General features: G+C 48.1%; 1 protein-coding gene across 9 annotated transcripts in view; it reads left to right on the forward strand.

Annotated features, from left to right (window-relative positions):
- Positions 1-22,389, forward strand: part of ST3GAL3 (ST3 beta-galactoside alpha-2,3-sialyltransferase 3) — an 810,547-nt gene that overhangs the window by 167,277 nt on the left and 620,881 nt on the right. Inside the window, exon 1 of one of the 9 annotated variants that reach the window (XM_063939360.1) lies at positions 2,930-3,164. The exons of 6 other annotated variants lie outside the window; for them this stretch is intronic. The gene's annotated coding sequence lies outside the window, so the exon portion shown is untranslated. Of the gene's footprint in view, positions 1-2,929; positions 3,165-4,013; positions 4,119-22,389 lie in introns of those variants that run through there. 2 more of the 9 variants (XM_063939358.1, XM_063939362.1) reach the window with 2 other exon arrangements.

Consider the following 22,389-nt stretch of genomic DNA (forward strand, 5'->3'; position numbering starts at 1 on the left):
GGTCAACACATGGTCGACACATGAAAATGGTCAACACATGAAAGGTCGACACATGAAAAGGTCGACATGAGTTTTTTAACTTTTTTTTCTTTTGGGGACATTTTCCATACTTTACGATCCACGTGGACTACGATTGGAACGGTAATCTGTGCCGAGCGAAGCGGTAGCGGAGCGAAGGCACCATGCCGAAGCACTAATTGGGGTTCCCAGTCACTTTACGCAAAAAACGACACCAAAAAAAGTTAAAAAACGAATGTCGACCTTTTCATGTGTCGACCTTTCACGCGGCAACCATTTTCATGTGTCGACCATGTGTCCATGTCGACCATGTCAATGTCGACCAATAGTGGTCGACCTAATGACTGTCGACCATAACATGGTCGACCATTTATACCGGAACCATTGAAATGTAGGAGGAACTCCTCCCACACCTGCAGGTCTTCCATAAGCTCCCTGGTGATACGTATGAAGTGATGCTTCCTTGCCATGCCTGCGGTGGCTTGTTCCAGCCGCCTCTTGAAGATTCTGCTTGTGGGAATCACCATGCAAGCGAAATTTAGGCTCCCCAATAATGACTGCAACTGCCCCAACCTGACCTTCTTGGCCTTAGCACAGTCGCTCACCTCCCTGACCAACCTTACCACCTTCTCTGTGGGGAGTCTGCACTCCTGCCTAACCGTGTCGATCTCGATGCCTAAGTAGGATAAAACATCCTTAGAACCCTCCGTCTTCTCCGCTGCGATGGGTACGCTGAACTCCTCCAGCATGCCCTGTAGCTCGTGCAAGAGGTGGCTGCACTGTTCCGACTCTGGTGGGCCCGCCACCAGGAAATCGTCCAGATAATGAGCTATGGCCCCCGATCCTGCACGTTCCTGCAAACACCATTGTAGGAATGAACTAAATGCCTCGAAGAAAGCGCACGAAATGGCGCAACCCATTGGCAGGCATTTGTCCACGAAGAGAAAGCTGTCAAAGCTTAACCCCATCAGCCTGGAGCTCTCTGGGTGCAGCGAGAGCAGTCTGAAAGCTGACTCGATGTCTAGCTTCGCCATGAGAGCTCCTTTCCCTTGTGCTCTTACCATATTGACCGCCCGGTCAAATGATTGATACTGAACTGAGCATTGCTCTTTGTCCAGGGCGTCATTGACTGACGCTCCCTCGGGATAGGACAGGTGCTGAATGAGCCTGAACTTCCCCGGTGCCTTTTTTGGGACCAGTCCCAAAGGCGAAACTATCAAATCCGGTATTGGGGGGGGGGCTGTGAATGGCCCCGCCATTCTACCTAACGCTAGCTCCCTTGCGATTTTCTCGCGCACTACCACCGGTTGCTCCTTAATGGATTTCAGGTTTCTTATTCTACTTGTGAGAGGGACCTCTCTTATTATCGGTATTCTAAAGCCCTCCCTAAACCCGTCTAGCAGCAATTTGGCTTCCTGGTGCTTGGGATACCTGGCTAGCCACCCCAGGATCCTGCTTAGGTTCACTGGACTAACCGCTTTTCCCAGCCCCTGCTGCAGCGGGTAGCTTCTTTGGGTGATTAGCCCTTTTCCTATTGCAATACTTTGCGGCATGGCTTGCATTGCAAAAAGCACACGCGTGCTTGAACTTGGAATGCGCGCGGGTGCAGTGTGATTCGTTAAATGCCCAGCATTTAAGGTCATGCTTCTGCGTGCTAGACCTCCCCGCCCGGCTGCGTGTGCCGGTGTGGCCTTCTCCCCTAAACCGCTAGCTAACGCCTTGAGCCAAGCATCCAGGTCCCTAATTTCGAAGTCAATGGGCTTACAGCCCTCTGCCTTCGTTCTGAACCTCTCGTCGTACCTCAGCCAGACTGATCCACCTTGCTCCTTGTACACGGAGTATATAAAATCCGTATATTTTAGCATGCTCATCGCTACCTCGGGGTACGCTTCTATGTAACAGCCGGAGTAGGCGAACATTCCGCTCAGCCAGTTCTCAATAGTCTTGTAGCTATCGGCTTGTGTACCCCCTTTTGGTTTTGCCTTTTCCTTGTCGCTCAGCCCTTTCTCTCTCAATGAGCATATATCTACGAAAGCCCCTTTTTCAATCTCCTTCCTGGTTTGCTTTGGCAGGTGGCCTGCCACTGAACTGAACTCACAACCCACTGAGGTCCCTGTCTGCAAAAATGTCTTTGCTGTGTCCTGCTGCACCTGCCCCATCCGCTCCCTAACCGCGTCTGTCCCAGGGATACCACCTTTCTTTTTCTTACAATTCGCTCTGGCTAACTTTAGCTGCTCCCTCAACGCTCTACATGATTAGTCTTCGTCCGAATCCGCTGAGCTGTCTCCCTGCTCCCTCCCCTGACCTGCTCCGCCATTACCAACCACCCATGTAAACTTAACCATAACATTACTAACATTCTGCGAGATATCTGGGGACACGTTAACATTGCACAAACTGTTAATATCGACATTGGTCTCACCCTTCCCGTGTGAAGATGCCCCTCCAGCTACGCTGGGACTGGTTGTCGGTGCTGCTGCCGCTGGACCCTCCACGCTGGGCATCGCGCAGGACGCCGCCTTCGGTGTGGTAGCCACTTGGACCGTGTGGACTGCTGGGGCATCGCTGGCCGGATCGTAGCCCGTGACGCTCTCTCCTCGCCTCCTGGCCGCTGCATGTACGTGCGCTGGCGCTCCCGCGGCGTGATGCTATGTGCTTCGTGGACCGCCGTAGTGCTCCCATGCGGAGCTCTGGCTGGTGTGGTGAAGACTGCTGCGTCTTGACGCAAGTTCCTGTGTGTTGCCGCCCTGGCGCCTTGCCTTGCCGGGGTGCCATGCTGGCTGCTATGGTGCGCTGATCGATGCCCTCCTCCTGTAACCTGATAACGCTGTTCTCGTCTGTCCTCCTGCCTGCTGCAGCTGCACCCTCATAAATGGGCGGCAGGTCACTCACCCCGTGTAGCTGCTTGCTACTGGTCGCTGCTGCCGGCTGCTTCTTCTTCTTCGCAGCCCTTTCTGTAGTATTGGAGCTGCTTTTCCTTCTCCTCTGCTCCTACAGCCGTCCTGCTACTTTCCGGCCACCAGGGGGAGCTCCCATCTCCTTAGACCCGTGCTGCTGCTGCTGCTGCTGCTGCCATGCTCCGTCCCTCCGTGCAGAGCTGAAATGTAACCCTGTGATGTTCTCGGCCTCCTCCCGGAACCTGTGAGGTATGCTTCTCCTTCTGTCCCCCTCTCTGCCTTGCCCTCCATGCTGCTTTGAAGCTGGCTTCCTTTGTCCGTTTATGCTGCTGCGTTGAAGCTGGGTCACGCTAGCAGCTCTGCTCTCCCTGCACTGGGGGGGGGGGGGGGGAAAGATGATGATTTGGGGTTATTCTCCTTTCCTGTCAGGGGTTACACAGGGAGCCCCCTATATAAGGACATAGGGGTGTAGATGATGATTTGGGGTTATTCTCCTGTCAGGGGTTACACTGGGAGCCCCCTATATGAGGACATAGGGGGGAGATGATGATTTGGGGTTAGTCTCCTTTCCTGTCAGGGGTTACTCTGGGAGTCCCCTATATGAGGACATGGGGGGAGGGAGGGGTGATGAAGATTTGGGGTTATTCCCCTCTCCTGTCAGGGGTTATACAGGGATCCCCCTATATAAGGACATAGGAGGGAGATGATTTGGGGTGATTCTATCTCCTCTCCTGTCAGGTGTTATACAAGGAGCCCCCTATATAAGGAAATAGGGGGGATATGATGATTTGGGGTGATTCTATCTCCTCTCCTGTCAGGGGTTATACAGGGAGCCCCCCCCCTCTTTCCCTCAGGCAGAGTGAGTGATTGGTGGCCAGGCCTGTGCTGCCGCCATTGGTGGTCTCTCCTCCCCTCTGTCCTGTGCCATGCTGCTGCCATTGGCTGCTGCCTGGCGGCCGGGGTGGTGGTTGTGCAGGCGCGGTGGTATTGGCTGATCCCGGACGCTGCTGCTCTCCGTAGTCGCGTCCTCCGGCCGGTGACGGGCAGCGGCCCCCGGGGGGCTCCCTATCACCCGCACACCCGCAGCATGGCGTCCCGCTACGGCCGCTGGACGGCGCGGCTCATCCAGGAGTGAGGAGGCCTCTCCGGGACCCTCCATCACCCGGCGGCGCTGACCAACAACTGACGCCGCCAGGCCGACAGGTATGACTGATGAAGGGGCGAGGCCTCAGCTGCTGCAGAACCTCTTACCGAGGGGGTTCTGCACAATAATCCTCATCCTCTCCCTGTGCGCGTCCTATCCCGTCATACATTGTATATAGTAGCGGTACATGGTATACACTGTATATATGGTGATGCGTTATACTGTATATAGTGTGTGTATCCCGTCATACATTGTATATAGTAGCGGTACATGGTATATACTGTGTATATGGTGATGCATTATACTGTATATAGTGTGTGTATCCCGTCATACATTGTATATAGTAGCGGTACATGGTATGTACTGTGTATATGGTGATGCATTATACTGTATATAGTGTGTGTATCCCGTCATACATTGTATATAGTAGCGGTACATGGTATGTACTGTGTATATGGTGATGCATTATACTGTATATAGTGTGTGTATCCCGTCATACATTGTATATAGTAGCGGTACATGGTATATACTGTGTATATGGTGATGCATTATACTGTATATAGTGTGTGTATCCCGTCATACATTGTATATAGTAGCGGTACATGGTATATACTGTGTATATGGTGATGCATTATACTGTATATAGTGTGTGTATCCCGTCATACATTGTATATAGTAGCGGTACATGGTATATACTGTGTATATGTTGGTGCATTATACTGTATATAGTGTGTGTATCCCGTCATACATTGTATATAGTAGCGGTACATGGTATACACTGTATATATGGTGATGCATTATACTGTATATAGTGTGTGTATCCCGTCATACATTGTATATAGTAGTGGTACATGGTGTATACTGTGTATATGGTGATGCATTATACTGTATATAGTGTGTGTATCCCGTCATACATTGTATATAGTAGCGGTACATGGTATATACTGTGTATATGGTGATGCGTTATACTGTATATGGGCCCTCATTCCGAGTTGTTCGCTCGGTAAAAATCTTCGCATCGCAGCGATTTTCCGCTTAATGCGCATGCGCAATGTCCGCACTGCGACTGCGCCAAGTAAATTTGCTATGCACTTAGGAATTTTACTCACGGCATTTTCATCGTTCTGGCGATCGTAATGTGATTGACAGGAAATGGGTGTTACTGGGCGGAAACAGGCCGTTTTATGGGCGTGTGGGAAAAAACGCTACCGTTTCCGGAAAAAATGCAGGAGTGGCCGGAGAAACGGAGGAGTGTCTGGGCGAACACTGGGTGTGTTTGTGACGTCAAACCAGGAACGACAAGCACTGAAATGATCGCAGATGCTGAGTAAGTCTGAAGCTACTCAGAAACTGCTACGAGGTGTGTAATCGCAATATTGCGAATACATCGTTCGCAATTTTAAGATGCTAAGATTCACTCCCAGTAGGCGGCGGCTTAGCATGAGCAAATCTGCTAAAATCCGCTTGCGAGCAAACAACTCGGAATGAGGGCCATAGTGTGTGTATCCCGTCATACATTGTATATAGTAGCGGTACATGGTGTATACTGTGTATGTGTATATGGTGATGCATTATACTGTATATAGTGTGTGTATCCCATCATACATTGTATATAGTAGCAGTATATATTGTATATGGTGATGCATTATACTGTATATATTGTGTGTATTCTGTCATACATTGTATATACTGTATATGGTGATGCATTATACTGTATGTAGTGTGCGTCTGTGTGTATCCTCTCATACATTGTATATAGTAGTGGTACATGGTATATATTGTATATGGTGGTGCATTATACTGTATATAGTGTGTGTATCCTGTCATACATTGTATATAGTAGCGGTACATGGTATATACTGTGTATGGTGATGCATTATACTGTGTATATCCTGTCATACGTGGTATATAATGATACATGGTAGTGTATGTCCTTCTGTCATGCACTTTTTATAGTGATGCACTACGTATAGTGTGTGGGGAGCCGTCACCATACCGCTAGTCAGGATCCCGGACGTGCAATGCCAGTGGTGAAATACCTCTACATACCGATCCCAGTGTGTGTGTTCTGTCATACATATTATGTGGCACATGATATATTGTATATGGTGTATAGTATTTTGTACCCCTGTCAAATTGTATATAGTGATGCACTAGATATAATGTGTGTGTGTGTCCCTGTTATACATCATGTGATATGTCATGGTAAATAAATACATGGAGTATATTATAACCCAATGTCATACATGTTGTATAGTATATGTGTGTATCCCTCTGCCATACATGTTGTATAGCGTGTGTACCCCCCTGCCATACATGTTGTGTAGCGTGTGTACCCCCCTGCCTTACATGTTGTGTAGCGTGTGTACCCCCCTGCCATACATGTTGTGTAGCGTGTACCCCCCTGCCATACATGTTGTGTAGCGTGTGTACCCCCTGCCATACATGTTGTGTAGCGTGTACCCCCCTGCCATACATGTTGTGTAGCGAGTGTACCCCCTGCCATACGTATGTATGTAGTATGTGTCCTCTTGTAATACATTGTATACAGTGTGAGTTTTCTTGTGATAGCTTGTATGTAATGCAGGTTCTCCTGTCCTATATTGTGTGTAGTGATACATATATAGTATGTGCCCTCCTGCCCTGCACTGTGTAGCATAGGGTTAGGCCAGGCATGTCCAAACTGCGGCCCTCCAGCTGTTGATAAACTACACATCCCAGCATGCCCTGACACAGCTTTAGCATTCTCTGACAGCAAAACTGTCAGGGCATGCTGGGATATGTAGTTTCACAACAGCTGGAGGGCCGCAGATTGGACATGCCTGGGTTAGGCAATATCTGGCCATCCAGCTGCTGTGTAACTACATATCCTAACATGCCCTGCCACAGTATTGTGGCTACGGCATGCTAAAACTATTACAGGTTGTACTGTGATGTGCGGATCCATAGTAATTGCTGTGCCAGAGGTTGTCGACCCCTGGTGAAGACTGCGGCTCTTCCTGTAGCATGTCGCATATAGTGTAAAAATTGCTAAAGATTATTATTATCCTTTTATATGGCGCCACAGGGCTCCGCAGTACCTTACAAAATACAGAAATAGTACAAGTACACACTAGACAACATTTTGAATGATTTGCCCGTTTCCGACAGACTGGAACAACGAAGCGTTCAAATCATCAAGTATGCACGTTGTAGAGATTCTGATAGGGAGTGGAAGAGCGTTCCAGGGTTGAGGAACAGCACAAGCACATCTTGGAGGCGGGAGCTGAGGAAGTCATCAGTCGGCAGGAGAGGAGGCTTTCATTTGTGGGGCAAAGTGGGTCAGAGATATAAATGAGACAGGGCTGTGTAATACCACTTTTCCGCCAAAATCCCAGGTCAACCCAAGTTTATGGACACGGTTCCAGCCCGGGTCAGACCCAGTTTACACTGTACCTTGGACCTGGGTCTGATCCCGGAGATATTTTTGTGATGGAGTCAAAACCGAGCTGTTTAATTGTAGCTCCATCCGGGGGTGAATGGCTGCTGGCGCTTGCATTTCAGCTCATAACCGGTTTGGGTGCCCAAACGGCACTCTCCCTCAATCGTGCCCAGCACATTGGTCAGGTTAGCTTCTTTATGCGGCTAAACCCGACCTCTATGGCCAAGATAGCCGCGCTAAAAATGATCAATTGGATAGCGCCCTGTGATCTCCCTTTAGATGGGAAACGGGCATGATGTAACAATTGAATTCCACCCGAAGAGTTTATGGGTGGGGGCTAGTTTACTACAGACAGATCTGGCATTCCAGGGGGCGCAGGAGAGAGTTAATGGGAGAGATGTGAAAGTGATTATTAGGGTCGTAGTAGCGTGGAGGGGAGATTGATTTGGAGGACAGATATAAGAGTGCCTAGGAATGGTGCAGGTGATAGGCAAGTAGGGAGTTTAGAGTGATGTGCATGTAGGCGAGGGGAGATGTCAGGGAGAGAAGGGGGGGGGAGGGGGGGGAGGGGATGCGGGCTATGTGGTGGGGTCGCGGGACCATGGCGGGAGAGAAGAATGAATATGGAGGAGCGGGAGAGGTGGAAGAGTTACGCAGCGGTGTGTAGGGGAGACAGGTAGGAGGGGTGTGGATTATTAGATCTACACTAAAAAAGTCTACACTCAATAAGTCTACCGCTAATGGTAGACATGCATTAGGTTGACAGGGTCAATAGGTCAACATGGAAATGGTCGACACAAAAAAGGTAGACACAATTTTTTTTTTTTGGGTGTTTTGTCACTTTTCTGCCACAAACAAGCCCCATTACTGTACTGCGTCCCCTCGCCAAGCTTCGAGCAAAGGTGCCTGGCTCCGGTACTGCTGCGCTCGGCACAGGTTACTATTCCCAATTGTAGTCCACGTGAATGGCAAAGTATGAAAAGGTTGAAAAAAACAAAACAAAAAAAACTTGTGTCGACCATTGTCATGTCAACATTTTGACCGGTTAGAACCTTCCACCTTTTACATATTGACTTTTTGACCCAGTCGACTGATGACGTCACCAACCCGCTAATGTGCCATGTTGGAAATGTCAGTGGAAAGGGGCCTGAGCGAGTCGCACCTGTGTACGGCTCCCGGATGCGACCCGCGACCTGCGGTCTAAAAGAAGTGTAAGTGAGGGGGTGAGTTGAAAATAGAGGGTGTGGCGAGAAATAGGAGGAGGATAACGAAGTAGGAATGGAGGCTGTCTGATGTACAAACAGTGCCGCTAAATTGTCTTAAGTGCAGGTAAAAGAACAGGGATGGTAAATATAATAATAGTGTAGTATGAGAGGAATAATCAGGAGATGGTATGGGTGCAGAAATAGAATTAATAAAAGTAACAGTGTTAGAGGCAATGGCAACGCAGACACCCATTCCAAGTGTATAATGAGAAACTGACATTGGCACAGCAATGATGTACAGCAGTCAGAGATCCGTCTCATAGACAGGAATAGAGCGTCCGCCTCTCTAGTGAGAGGTCTCTTCAAGGGGGTAATTCCAAGTTGATCGCAGCAGGAATTTAGTTAGCAGTTGGGCAAAACCATGTGCACTGCAGGGGAGGCAGATATAACATGTGCAGAGAGAGTTAGATTTGGGTGGGTTATTTTGTTTCTCTGACGTCCTAGTGGATGCTGGGACTCCGTCAGGACCATGGGGATTAGCGGCTCCGCAGGAGACAGGGCACAAAAATAAAAGCTTTAGGACTAGGTGGTGTGCACTGGCTCCTCCCCCTATGACCCTCCTCCAAGCCTCAGTTAGGTTTTTGTGCCCGTCCGAGCAGGGTGCAATCTAGGTGGCTCTCCTAAAGAGCTGCTTAGAAAAAGTTATTAGGTTTTTTTATTTTCAGTGAGTCCTGCTGGCAACAGGCTCACTGCAACGAGGGACTTAGGGGAGAAGAAGTGAACTCACCTGCGTGCAGGATGGATTGGCTTCTTAGGCTACTGGACACCATTAGCTCCAGAGGGATCGAACACAGGCCCAGCCATGGAGTCCGGTCCCGGAGCCGCGCCGCCGACCCCCTTGCAGATGCCGAAAAGTGAAGAGGTCCAGAAACCGGCGGCAGAAGACTTTTCAGTCTTCATGAGGTAGCGCACAGCACTGCAGCTGTGCGCCATTGTTGTCAGCACACTTCACACCAGCGGTCACTGAGGGTGCAGGGCGCTGGGGGGGGGCGCCCTGGGCAGCAATGATAATACCTTGTTCTGGCTAAAAATACATCACATATAGCCCCTGGGGCTATATGGATGTATTTAACCCCTGCCAGGTCTCACAAACACCGGGAGAAGAGCCCGCCGAAATAGGGGGCGGGGCCTATCTCCTCAGCACACAGCGCCATTTTCCTGCACGGCTCCGCTGCGAGGAAGGCTCCCAGGACTCTCCCCTGCACTGCACTACAGAAACAGGGTAAAAAAACAGAGAGGGGGGGCACTTTTTTTGGCGATATTGATATATTAAGCTGCTATAAAGGAAACAACACTTCTGTAGGGTTGTTCCTATATATTTATAGCGCTTGGGTGTGTGCTGGCAAACTCTCCCTCTGTCTCCCCAAAGGGCTAGTGGGGTCCTGTCTTCGATAAGAGCATTCCCTGTGTGTCTGCGGTGTGTCGGTACGTGTGTGTCGACATGTATGAGGACGATGCTGGTGTGGAGGCGGAGCAATTGCCGGTAATGGTGATGTCACCCCCTAGGGAGTCGACACCGGAATGGATGGCTTTGTTTATGGAATTACGTGATAATGTCAGCACGTTACAAAAATCAGTTGACGACATGAGACGGCCGGCAAACCAGTTAGTACCTGTCCAGGCGTCTCAGACACCGTCAGGGGCTGTAAAACGCCCTTTACCTCAGTCGGTCGACACAGACCCAGACACGGACACCGAATCTAGTGTCGACGGTGAAGAAACAAACGTATTTTCCAGTAGGGCCACACGTTATATGATCACGGCAATGAAGGAGGCTTTGCATATCTCTGATACTGCAAGTACCACAAAAAGGGGTATTATGTGGGGTCTGAAAAAACTACCTGTAGTTTTTCCTGAATCAGAGGAATTGAATGAAGTGTGTGATGAAGCGTGGGTTAACCCCGATAGAAAACTGCTAATTTCAAAGAAGTTATTGGCATTATATCCTTTCCCGCCAGAGGTTAGGGCGCGCTGGGAAACACCCCCTAGGGTGGATAAGGCACTCACACGCTTATCAAAACAAGTGGCGTTACCGTCTCCTGGAACGGCCGCCCTCAAGGATCCAGCTGATAGGAGGCTGGAAACTACCCTGAAAAGTATATACACTCATACTGGTGTTATACTGCGACCAGCCATCGCCTCTGCATGGATGTGCAGTGCTGGGGTGGTTTGGTCGGATTCCCTGACTGAAAATATTGATACCCTGGATAGGGACAGTATTTTATTGACTATAGAGCAATTAAAGGATGTTTTTCTTTATATGCGAGATGCTCAGAGGGATATTTGCACTCTGGCATCGAGAGTAAGTGCGATGTCCATATCTGCCAGAAGAAGTTTATGGACACGACAGTGGTCAGGTGATGCGGATTCCAAACGGCATATGGAAGTATTGCCGTATAAAGGGGAGGAATTATTTGGGGTCGGTCTATCGGATTTGGTGGCCACGGCAACAGCCGGGAAATCCACCTTTTTACCTCGGGTCCCCTCCCAACAGAAAAAGACACCGTCTTTTCAGCCGCAGTCCTTTCGTTCCTATAAGAACAAGCGGGCAAAAGGACAGTCATATCTGCCCCGAGGCAAAGGAAAGGGTAAGAGAGTGCACCAAGCAGCTCCCTCCCAGGAGCAGAAGCCCTCCCCGGCTTCTGCAAAGTCCTCAGCATGACGTTGGGGCTTTACAAGCGGACTCAGGGGCGGTGGGGGGTCGACTCAAGAATTTCAGCGCACAGTGGGCTCACTCACAGGTGGACCCCTGGATCCTGCAGGTAGTATCTCAGGGTTACAGGTTGGAATTCGAGAAGTCTCCCCCTCGCCGGTTCCTAAAGTCTGCTCTGCCAACGTCTCCCTCAGACAGGGCGACGGTATTGGAAGCCATTCACAAGCTGTATTCTCAGCAGGTGATAGTCAAGGTACCCCTCCTACAACAGGGAAAGGGGTATTATTCCACACTATTTGTGGTACCGAAGCCGGACGGCTCGGTAAGACCTATTCTAAATCTGAAATCTTTGAACCTGTACATACAAAAATTCAAGTTCAAGATGGAGTCACTCAGAGCAGTGATAGCGAATCTGGAAGAAGGGGACTTTATGGTGTCCCTGGACATCAAGGATGCTTACCTGCATGTCCCAATTTGCCCTTCACATCAAGGGTACCTCAGGTTCGTGGTGCAAAACTGTCATTATCAGTTTCAGACGCTGCCGTTTGGATTGTCCACGGCACCTCGGGTCTTTACCGAGGTAATGGCCGAAATGATGTTTCTTCTGCGAAGAAAAGGCGTATTAATTATCCCTTACTTGGACGATCTCCTGATAAGGGCAAGGTCCAGAGAACAGCTGGGGGACGTAGTAGCACTAACCCAAGTAGTGCTGCAACCGCACGGGTGGATTCTGAATTTTCCAAAATCTCAATTGACCCCGACGACACGTCTGCTGTTCCTGGGAATGATTCTGGACACGGTTCAGAAAAAGGTGTTTCTTCCGGAGGAGAAAGCCAGGGAGTTATCCGAACTTGTCAGGAACCTCCTAAAACTAGGAAAAGTGTCTGTGCATCAATGCACAAGAGTCCTGGGAAAAATGGTGGCTTCTTACGAAGCGATTCCATTCGGCAGATTCCACGCACGAACTTTTCAGTGGGATCTGCTGGACAAATGGTCCGGATCGCATCTGCAGATGCATCAGCGGATAACTTTGTCTCCACGGACAAGGGTGTCTCTTCTGTGGTGGTTGCAGAGTGCTCATCTGTTAGAGGGCCGCAGATTCGGCATACAGGACTGGGTCCTGGTGACCACGGATGCCAGTCTGAGAGGCTGGGGAGCGGTCACACAGGGAAGAAACTTCCAGGGAGTGTGGTCAAACCTGGAGATGTCTCTTCACATAAATATACTGGAGCTAAGAGCGATTTACAATGCTCTAAGCCTGGCAAAACCCCTGCTTCAGGGTCAGCCGGTGTTGATCCAGTCGGACAACATCACGGCAGTCGCCCACGTAAACAGACAGGGCGGCACAAGAAGCAGGAGGGCAATGGCAGAAGCTGCAAGGATTCTTCGCTGGGCGGAAGATCATGTGATAGCACTGTCAGCAGTGTTCATTCCGGGAGTGGACAACTGGGAAGCGGACTTCCTCAGCAGACACGATCTACACCCGGGAGAGTGGGGACTTCATCCAGAAGTCTTCCACATGATTGTGAACCGTTGGGAAAAACCAAAGGTGGATATGATGGCGTCCCGCCTCAACAAAAAACTGGACAGGTATTGCGCCAGGTCAAGAGACCCTCAGGCAATAGCTGTGGACGCTCTGGTAACACCGTGGGTGTTCCAGTCAGTGTATGTGTTTCCTCCTCTGCCTCTCATACCAAAAGTACTGAGAATTATACGGCAAAGGGGAGTAAGAACGATACTCGTGGCTCCGGATTGGCCAAGAAGAACTTGGTACCCGGAACTTAAGGAGATGCTCACGGAAGATCCGTGGCCTCTACCTCTAAGACGGGACCTGCTTCAGCAGGGACCGTGTCTATTCCAAGACTTACCGCGGCTGCGTTTGACGGCATAGCGGTTGAACGCCGAATTCTAAGGGAAAAAGGCATTCCGGAAGAGGTCATCCCTACCCTGGTAAAAGCCAGGAAGGAGGTGACTGCACAACATTATCACCGCATTTGGAGAAAATATGTTGCGTGGTGTGAGGCCAGGAAGGCCCCGACGGAGGAATTTCAACTGGGTCGATTCCTACATTTCCTGCAAACAGGATTGTCTATGGGCCTCAAATTAGGGTCCATTAAGGTTCAAATTTCGGCCCTGTCGATTTTCTTCCAGAAAGAATTGGCTTCAGTTCCTGAAGTCCAGACTTTTGTAAAAGGAGTACTACATATACAGCCCCCGGTTGTGCCCCCAGTGGCTCCGTGGGATCTTAATGTAGTTTTGGATTTTCTCAAATCCCATTGGTTTGAGCCACTCAAATCGGTGGATTTGAAATATCTTACATGGAAAGTAACCATGCTACTGGCCCTGGCTTCAGCCAGGAGAGTGTCAGAATTGGCGGCTTTATCGTATAAAAGCCCATATCTGATTTTCCATTCGGACAGGGCAGAACTGCGGACGCGTCCTCAGTTTCTGCCTAAGGTGGTTTCAGCGTTTCACCTGAACCAGCCTATTGTGGTGCCTGCGGCTACTAGCGATTTGGAGGATTCCAAGTTGCTGGACGTTGTCAGGGCCTTGAAAATATATATTTCAAGGACGGCTGGAGTCAGAAAATCTGACTCGCTGTTTATACTGTATGCACCCAACAAGCTGGGTGCTCCTGCTTCTAAGCAGACGATTGCTCGTTGGATTTGTAGCACAATTCAACTTGCACATTCTGTGGCAGGCCTGCCACAGCCTAAATCTATCAAGGCCCATTCCACAAGGAAGGTGGGCTCATCTTGGGCGGCTGCCCGAGGGGTCTCGGCATTACAACTCTGCCGAGCAGCTACGTGGTCGGGGGAGAACACGTTTGTAAAATTCTACAAATTTGATACCCTGGCTAAAGAGGACCTGGAGTTCTCTCATTCGGTGCTGCAGAGTCATCCGCACTCTCCCGCCCGTTTGGGAGCTTTGGTATAATCCCCATGGTCCTGACGGAGTCCCAGCATCCACTAGGACGTCAGAGAAAATAAGATTTTACTTACCGATAAATCTATTTCTCGTAGTCCGTAGTGGATGCTGGGCGCCCATACCAAGTGCGGATTGTCTGCAATACTTGTACATAGTTATTGTTACAAAAAAATCGGGTTGTTATTGTTGTGAGCCGTCTGTTCAGAGGCTCCTACGTTTGTCATACTGTTAACTGGGTTCAGATCACAAGTTGTACGGTGTGATTGGTGTGGCTGGTATGAGTCTTACCCGGGATTCAAAATCTTTCCTTATTGTGTACGCTCGTCCGGGCACAGTATCCTAACTGAGGCTTGGAGGAGGGTCATAGGGGGAGGAGCCAGTGCACACCACCTAGTCCTAAAGCTTTTATTTTTGTGCCCTGTCTCCTGCGGAGCCGCTAATCCCCATGGTCCTGACGGAGTCCCAGCATCCACTACGGACTACGAGAAATAGATTTATCGGTAAGTAAAATCTTATTTTCTGTGCAGGGTAAATACTGGCTGCTTTATTTTTACACTGCAAATTAGATTGCAGATTGAACACACCACACCCAAATCTACCTCTCTCTGCACATGTTATATCTGCCTCCCCTGCAGTGCACATGGTTTTGCCCAATTGCTAACTAAATTCCTGCTGCGATCAACTTGGAATTACCCCCATGTGTACTCCGTTGTGTGACTGTGCTTATGTCAGTATATAGCCAGAGATTGTCCTAATTGAGGTTGTGACAGTAGTATAGAGGTTTTTTCCCCAAGTATATACATAAGATTCTACATTTCAATTACTGTAATCCTTATCAGGATGCTTATAAAATACAAGAGGACTCTGATCGATATCTTTTGCGGGTCTGGGACTCAATGTCGACACCAATTGGTCGACACAACAAATAGATGGACACGGACAAAAGGTCGACATGGAAAAAGGTCAACATGGTTTTTTAAATGTTTTTTGGGGTCATTTTCTTCGGAATGTGACCAGGAACCCCAATTAGTGCACCGTGTCACCTTGCTTCGCTCGCCATGCTTCGGGCATGGTGCCTCGCTCCGCTACCGCTGCGCTTGGCACAGGCTACCGTTCCCAATTTTAGTCCATGTGGATCGGAAAGTATGAAAAAAGTGAAGGAGAAAAAAATGGTGAAAAACTCATGTCGACGTTTTTTCCATGTTGACCTTGTTCATGTCGACCTTTTGTCCGAGTAAACCTATTTGTGGTGTCGACATAAGGTGTGTCGACCTGGAGTCCGGATACCAACTTTTGCAGTTGCTGCACTCACTGTATTAGACGATGCTGCACTCATGGATACTCTGTAAAAGAACAGTTCACCCTTTTTTGTGCAAATAATTTGCAGATTGGTTTTGGTGATACAGGTTGAGTATCCCATATCCAAATAATCCGAAATACGGAATATTCTGAAATACGGACTTTTTTGAGTGAGAGTGAGATAGTGAAATCTTTGTTTTTTGATGGCTCAATGTACACAAACTTTGTTTAATACACAAAGTTATTAAAAATATTGTATTAAATGTCCTTCAAGCTGTGTGTATAAGGTGTATATGAAACAAATGAATTGTGTGAATGTATACACACTTTGTTTAATGCACAAAGTTATAAAAAATATTGGCTAAAATTACCTTCCAGCTGTGTGTATAAGGTGTATATGTAACATAAATGCATTATGTGCTTAGATTTAGGTCCCATCACCATGATATCTCATTATGGTTTGCAATTATTCCAAAATACGGAAAAATCCCATATCCAAAATAACTCTGGTCCCAAGCATTTTGGATAAGGAAGACTCAACCTGTATCACTACCTGTATATGAAACTCTGAGGGGCATATTCAATCGCCGGCAAAATATTGAAATTCTCCACGGCGCAGGATTTTTCCTATTCAGTTGAAGAAGAGAAAATGAGCCGCAGTGATTTCTATAGAGATCACCGCTTCTTTTTTTCTTTTCATGCAGCCCCAGTGCAAGTCTAATTTTTTCTCAAAAGGGGGTTGATTCAATTCACCGACAGTTGAATAGCGCCGGGAGTCAGCTCCCGTCGCTAATCAATTCTGCTCAAGTTAAGTCGGCGAAGGGCCGTTCTCCCGGACTTAACAGGTTGAATTGTCGGGAGAACGGGCATTCTCCGACTTGACTCCCCGCCGCGATGCTGATTCCCGACAGAATCAGCCTCGCGCCGGCCGCGCAGCAGCACTTTTGTCGGATTTCCTCTCTCATCCCCTGGGAGTGAGAGAAGAATTCCCGACAATTGAGGGTCACTTGTCGCTGTATTGAATAGCGCCGGGAGCAAACTCCCGGCGCTATTCAACTGTTGGTGAATTGAATCGACCCCATTGTTTTTCTCCCCTGCGGGATTTTGCTCACAAAAAGTATTGTAACAATAAAAATTTTTGGGGGGGAATACCGCGAGTATCGGGAGCACATATACCTGCGGTGATTGAAAATTGGTCACGAGGTAGGCAGAATCCTGCACACAATTGAATATGTGCAGAACTTTTTACCTTTTAATCTGCTACATTCATCTATCTGCTGGTCGCTCAACTACTTCATACAAAAGGTCCCATTTAAGCAGTCGTTTGTTAATGATGAAAGTATACACGCATGGACGAAAGCAATACATTTACTTTTACCTTCACTGGGGAGTTTCCATATATGTAATGCTAAAAATGTAACCTTATACACACATACAGGTGCGTGCGAGTTAATATAATCCACGTACAGTATGGAGATTCTCCTGTTACACGTGTGTGTATGTACACAGTTTATGCAGATAAATACATTCATGATTCATAAGCTGTTTTTGATTAACAAATAAACTAGTGATTAGATTAGAGCTTTTGTGTGTAGCTGTCAATTGTAGCACTAGTCAGATTAATCAATCTAGCAGTCCAAAGGTATATGTAATAAAATACACACGTTAATACTTGTTTATCTTGGGCATGGGTAAAACCTTGCTATTTACTACCTAAGCTACAATCCTATTGGTACGAGGCAGGACACCTGTTCTATATTAAACAGTAAACTAGGTCTGGTAAGATACAGAGCAAAGCAACCGCAGAGTAGATCAGTGATGTGACAACAGGCGCCCACTGCTCTATCTTGGGTTTGTTTAATTCCGTTACTGCTCTTTCAACATCTAATGGAAGTTTATTGTTCACATCCAATTTGTTGCATTTACCTTTTCTTGTTTCTATAGTCTTTACTGATTAATAGGTCAGACTCGTACCACGATGTACATGTAGTTTGTGTAATCCCGCACCAGTTCTTTAACTATAATTTTTTGTGTATACAGTTCAGTTGTATTATGGTACTCTCTGCGTTACTAAAAAATATTTGGGGTTCCTCTCGACCCTATATACCACGATGCCCTAGAGTTTGTGCTGCTTTTTGCTACTAGAGTCTTTTATTTGAAGTTTCGTTTTCACATAAATTAGACTCTTTGGGTATATTTACTAAAGTGCTGGTTTTCAAAGGTGGTCTTCAGTGTGCCGGCTGTCGGGGTCCGGGCGCACAGTATACCGGCGTTGGAATCCCGACAGCCGGCATACCGACACCGTTTCTCCCTCTTGGGGGTCCACGACCCCCCTGGAGGGAGAATGGATAGCGTGGCGCCCGCAAGGGGCTCATTTGCGCTCACCACGCTGTCTGTATGCCGCCGGTCGGGATTCCGGCGCCAGTATGCTGTGCACCCGGTTTTCAGAAGTGGAGATGATGCATAAAAAGGGTTTGGCATGATATACCACTGAACAGGATGCCAGCGGTCAGATGACCGATGCCAGCATCCCGACATATAAGATCCTGTTGTCGGAGGGTGTAAGTATATATAAACCCATTACTCCTAACTCCTCAGGGGTGGTGACTAGGGTTAAACCTCGGGGGTTGGCGGCTAGGGCTAACACCCCACAAGTGCCTAACTCTAATTCCCCCTAGTGCCTTCCCCTAACCTTTCCCCCTCCAGGCCCTAACCCTAACAGTGCCCCCAATACTTACCGACAGGATGTCTGCTGTGGTGTCAGGATTCCTGCGTCGGTCACATGACCACCGGGATGCGAAATGCATCCCCATATAACAACCAATCCGATTCTGCTGAACATTTATCTAGCACCTTCTAGAACAGGCCTGGCCAACCTGTTGCCCTCCAGCTGTTGTGAAACTACAAACCCCAGCATGCCCTGCCACAGTTTTGCTGTTAGGGGAATGCTTAAACTGTGGCAGGACATGCTGAGACAAATAGTTTTGCAACAGCTGGAGAAACACAGGTTGGCCAGGCCTGTTCTAGTAGATAATACCTAGGATTTGATTGGTTACTATGGACAACATCTCTTCTTGTAAAAACCTGCATGTTATTAAATATACCCCTTTTAGGCCACAATTGGGAAAGGGGGCTTTGACACAAATATTTCAGTTGTTCTAGTGCAGCTGGGATTAAGAAGAAATATGAAGCGACTTTTAGAAATGTTTCTCAGTGCAAACAGACGACATAGTTTTTGCAGCGCCATACACAAAACATGGGAAGGAACAATAAAACATATCAGTGGTACAGTAAATGTAAGTTGACATAGCATTGGAACAACACAGAGTAATAAACCAACAAACTGCTATACGTAGGATGTGGACAAGGGTTTGGTCACTCGCGGTATCTTGACAGTCAAGTGGCAGTGAGTCACAGGGTGGGGAAGGCAGCTGAACAATCAATAAGCCTGTATCCTGCAAAGGGGGAGCACATAGTGTCAGAGGGACAAGTGATCATATTAGACCCAATAATTGTAATTTCTTATTGTCGCTATTCGCAGCAATACGAATTGATATACCGCACAAATGTTTCAAAACTTGCATGCATCCCACCGACGAATTTGAAGTGAAGTGACCGATTTCAGTGGTCTCGTTACTCCTCTATGGGGACCCTTGAGTGTTACTGCGCCGGCGAGATCTACTTATCACCTGTGTGCGGTGGCCTTTGCTGGGGAGGTCATTTTACAAACCTTAGCCCATAGCTGCCGGGACCATATGGGGTAAATCTCACAAATATTATTTTCTAAACAGGCCCCAGTGTGACTTAAGCCTACTAGGAGACAAAAGATAAAGAGGTTATAAGAATTATAATAGGGATGAATATTAAAAAGGAGGGCCCTTACATGCTAAGAGGAAGTGTGAACAGGTGGAGGATGAGTTGGGGAAGAAGCATAGGACAAGGGAGTGGGGATTTATGAGCAGGGATGTAGGCTATGAGGAACAGGTGTGTAGTAAGCTGGTTTAAGTATTACGGGTGATGCTTTGTGCATCTTTGTTGCTTTTTGGAGAAATTCAGTCTACTGGCAGTTTTGCTGCACGCTCTGCCCTTGTGTTGCTCAGAGAGAAAGGGAGGAAACATGAATACTGCCTCCCGTAACTAACTGATGCTCTAATGTCGGCCAATACGCAGTGTGATTTAATCGTCACTATTACATAGCAGGTAGCTCTCTGTGTGCTCTCTCTCGAATGCTTAGGTGAAATTTGGCTACAGCCTCATACATTCAAACTTCATTAGGCATATTAGTAGTGAAACTCTGATGTTGGGGGAGTAGGACCTGGACAGCAGGAACCCCCCCCTGAGTGTTCACCTGACACACAAAACCTTACAAAAGGTAGTGCTAACATCCACAGCAGTTATTGGGGTCAGTTCAGTTTGAGGCGATGTTTGCAGTGTGCCGCTGTGATGGCTCCTAAATTTTAGTTTGTAGCTCCATAGAGGTATATAGCAAACTGCACAAATCATAGATGCGGGTTTTCTCCCACAGTCCAAACATGCACAGGGGATATAGGGATTGATTTTTAGTTGGGAATAAAGTAAGAGAGAGCAAATAACCATGCCGCAATGCAACGGGTGCAAATACAGACATATTTTGTTTTTGCATGTACTGTAATTACTGGCTCAATTTGTATGTAGCCCACATGTGCTGGCCAGCTTTATTTTTACACTGCCATTTAGATTTCAGTTAGGACACCTCAAACTCTCTTTACACATTATACATCTACCCCACCTGCAGTTCAGCATAGTTTTACCTACCAATGTGCACAGTTACTTGCTCTATCTTACTTTATTCCCAACTCAGATCAGGCCCATAGATTGTAAGGTCCACTGGGGCAGGGACTGGTGAGAACGGTGGCAAATATTCTCTAAAGCGCTGTGGAATATGCATGCGCTATATATAAAGAACTGGTAATAAGAAATTAAAACTACCTTTTACTTTATGTAACTTTAATGCCAGTGTTGCAAGTGGCCTGGTATCTTCAGCACTGTATCAAAAATGTATATATTATATCTGACCCATTATATCCAGGAGACGCTTGTCTGCTAATAACCTTAGGGCCTAATTCATGTTTGTATGGAGCTGCACAGCTGCAAGGAAGAGGCTGTGCAATTCCATGTCATTAAAATGCAGAGGCAGCAGGAGGCGTCTGTAGGAGATAGACGCCTCCTGCATGCATTTGTGAGATGCAAGTTCTGCAGGTCCAGTAAGTCTGCGTCTGACGATGAAGACCCTGAACCTATCATGCCTTCAAAATGTGCATTCTGAAGAATGGTGCTGCCCCCGCTCCGCCTCCTGCTGCTGCTGGGGTTGCAAGCGATAATGCAAGAACTGTTCTGCACATGCACAGAACGGCCTTGCACCTGTGTGGGCCCCGCACCATCAGATTTGTGTGTAAACTATTGGGTTTACATACAAATCTGAATTAGGCCCATAATACTGACTTTGGGCCTAATTCAGGCTTGAACGCTGCTGAGAAGATCAGGTCTTAACTGTGCATGCGGCCATCTCAGCCCTGCGATTGCCTCTGCCTGATTGACAGGCAGAGGCAGTCGCTGGGCGGGAAGGTGCGGGCCGGCAGGCGTCTGGCCGCCGTTTTAGGGGCGCGGTCCGGGCAACGCAGGCATGCCCGGACCGAGAGGGGGGTGGGCCGTGTCTGCTGCGTGACGTCACACGCAGCCGCTGCGACCCGAACAGCGATGAGTAGCTCCCTGCCAGCGCAATGCTTTTGTACTTGTGCAGCGGGGCAGACTTGCCCTGTGCTGGGCGTCCCCCCCCCCCCCCCCCCCCCACCGCATGTCTGATTGGCTGATCGTATCCGTGCAAAATTTTGCACAGCTACGATCAAGTCTGAATTAGGCCCTTTGTCTGAATTAACCTGGACTCAGTGTATTAATTATCTTCAATCGATCATAAGCACATGGGCATTAATTATATGCACTAGATCAGTGGTTCCCAAACACGGTCCTCAAAGCACCCCAACAGTCCAGGTTTTAGGGATATCCCTGCTTGTGCGCAGATGGTTTAATCAAAGTGACTGAGGTGCTTTTTAAGTCACCTGTGCTTAAGCATGTTTATCTTTAAAACCTGGACTGTTGGGGTGCCTTGAGAACCACGTTTGGGAACTACTGCACTAGATTCATATTATGGGGAGAGCAGGAAATCATGCACTGCCAGCAGTCTCTAAGGACTGCTGGCAGTGCTCCTGGACACTTCCACCGGTGCACCAGGATGGTCCAGGCAGTGCAGTGGCGCAGTTAGGAACAAAGTCAAGAAGTCAGTCACTCCCCAATAGGGTGTGGCCACTCCCCTTCCTCAGAGTGATGGCACAGCATTTACTGGATACAAGTACATTAGAGATGTAACCATTTGATAGTTTAACCATCGATGGTTAGTTTGTGTGCATGCGCAGTGTACCTGGGAAGGAGCTCTGCTGTAAACACTCCTCCATCACGGTCTCCGCAGCAAAAAATAAATCATCCTCTCACTCTGCGCAAAAGTCCTCCGGTTCTTGGGGCTTTGTCCAGCGCTCGTGAGTTATGTGTTACCACTTCCACTGGAGAACAGACGGAATATGCTCCACCGGTCATTGGTAATTTTAGGCTCCTCTTCAAGAACATCAACTATATTCGGTTATACAGAGCTAAGCCTAGAACCCCATTGGCATTATGAGAGGGAGGTTGTATAAAACCTGCAAAACCCCACAAAGCACGCAACTAAAATAATG

The sequence above is a fragment of the Pseudophryne corroboree genome, chromosome 9 (assembly GCF_028390025.1).
Source record: "Pseudophryne corroboree isolate aPseCor3 chromosome 9, aPseCor3.hap2, whole genome shotgun sequence".
In the NCBI taxonomy this organism is placed as follows: domain Eukaryota; kingdom Metazoa; phylum Chordata; class Amphibia; order Anura; family Myobatrachidae; genus Pseudophryne; species Pseudophryne corroboree.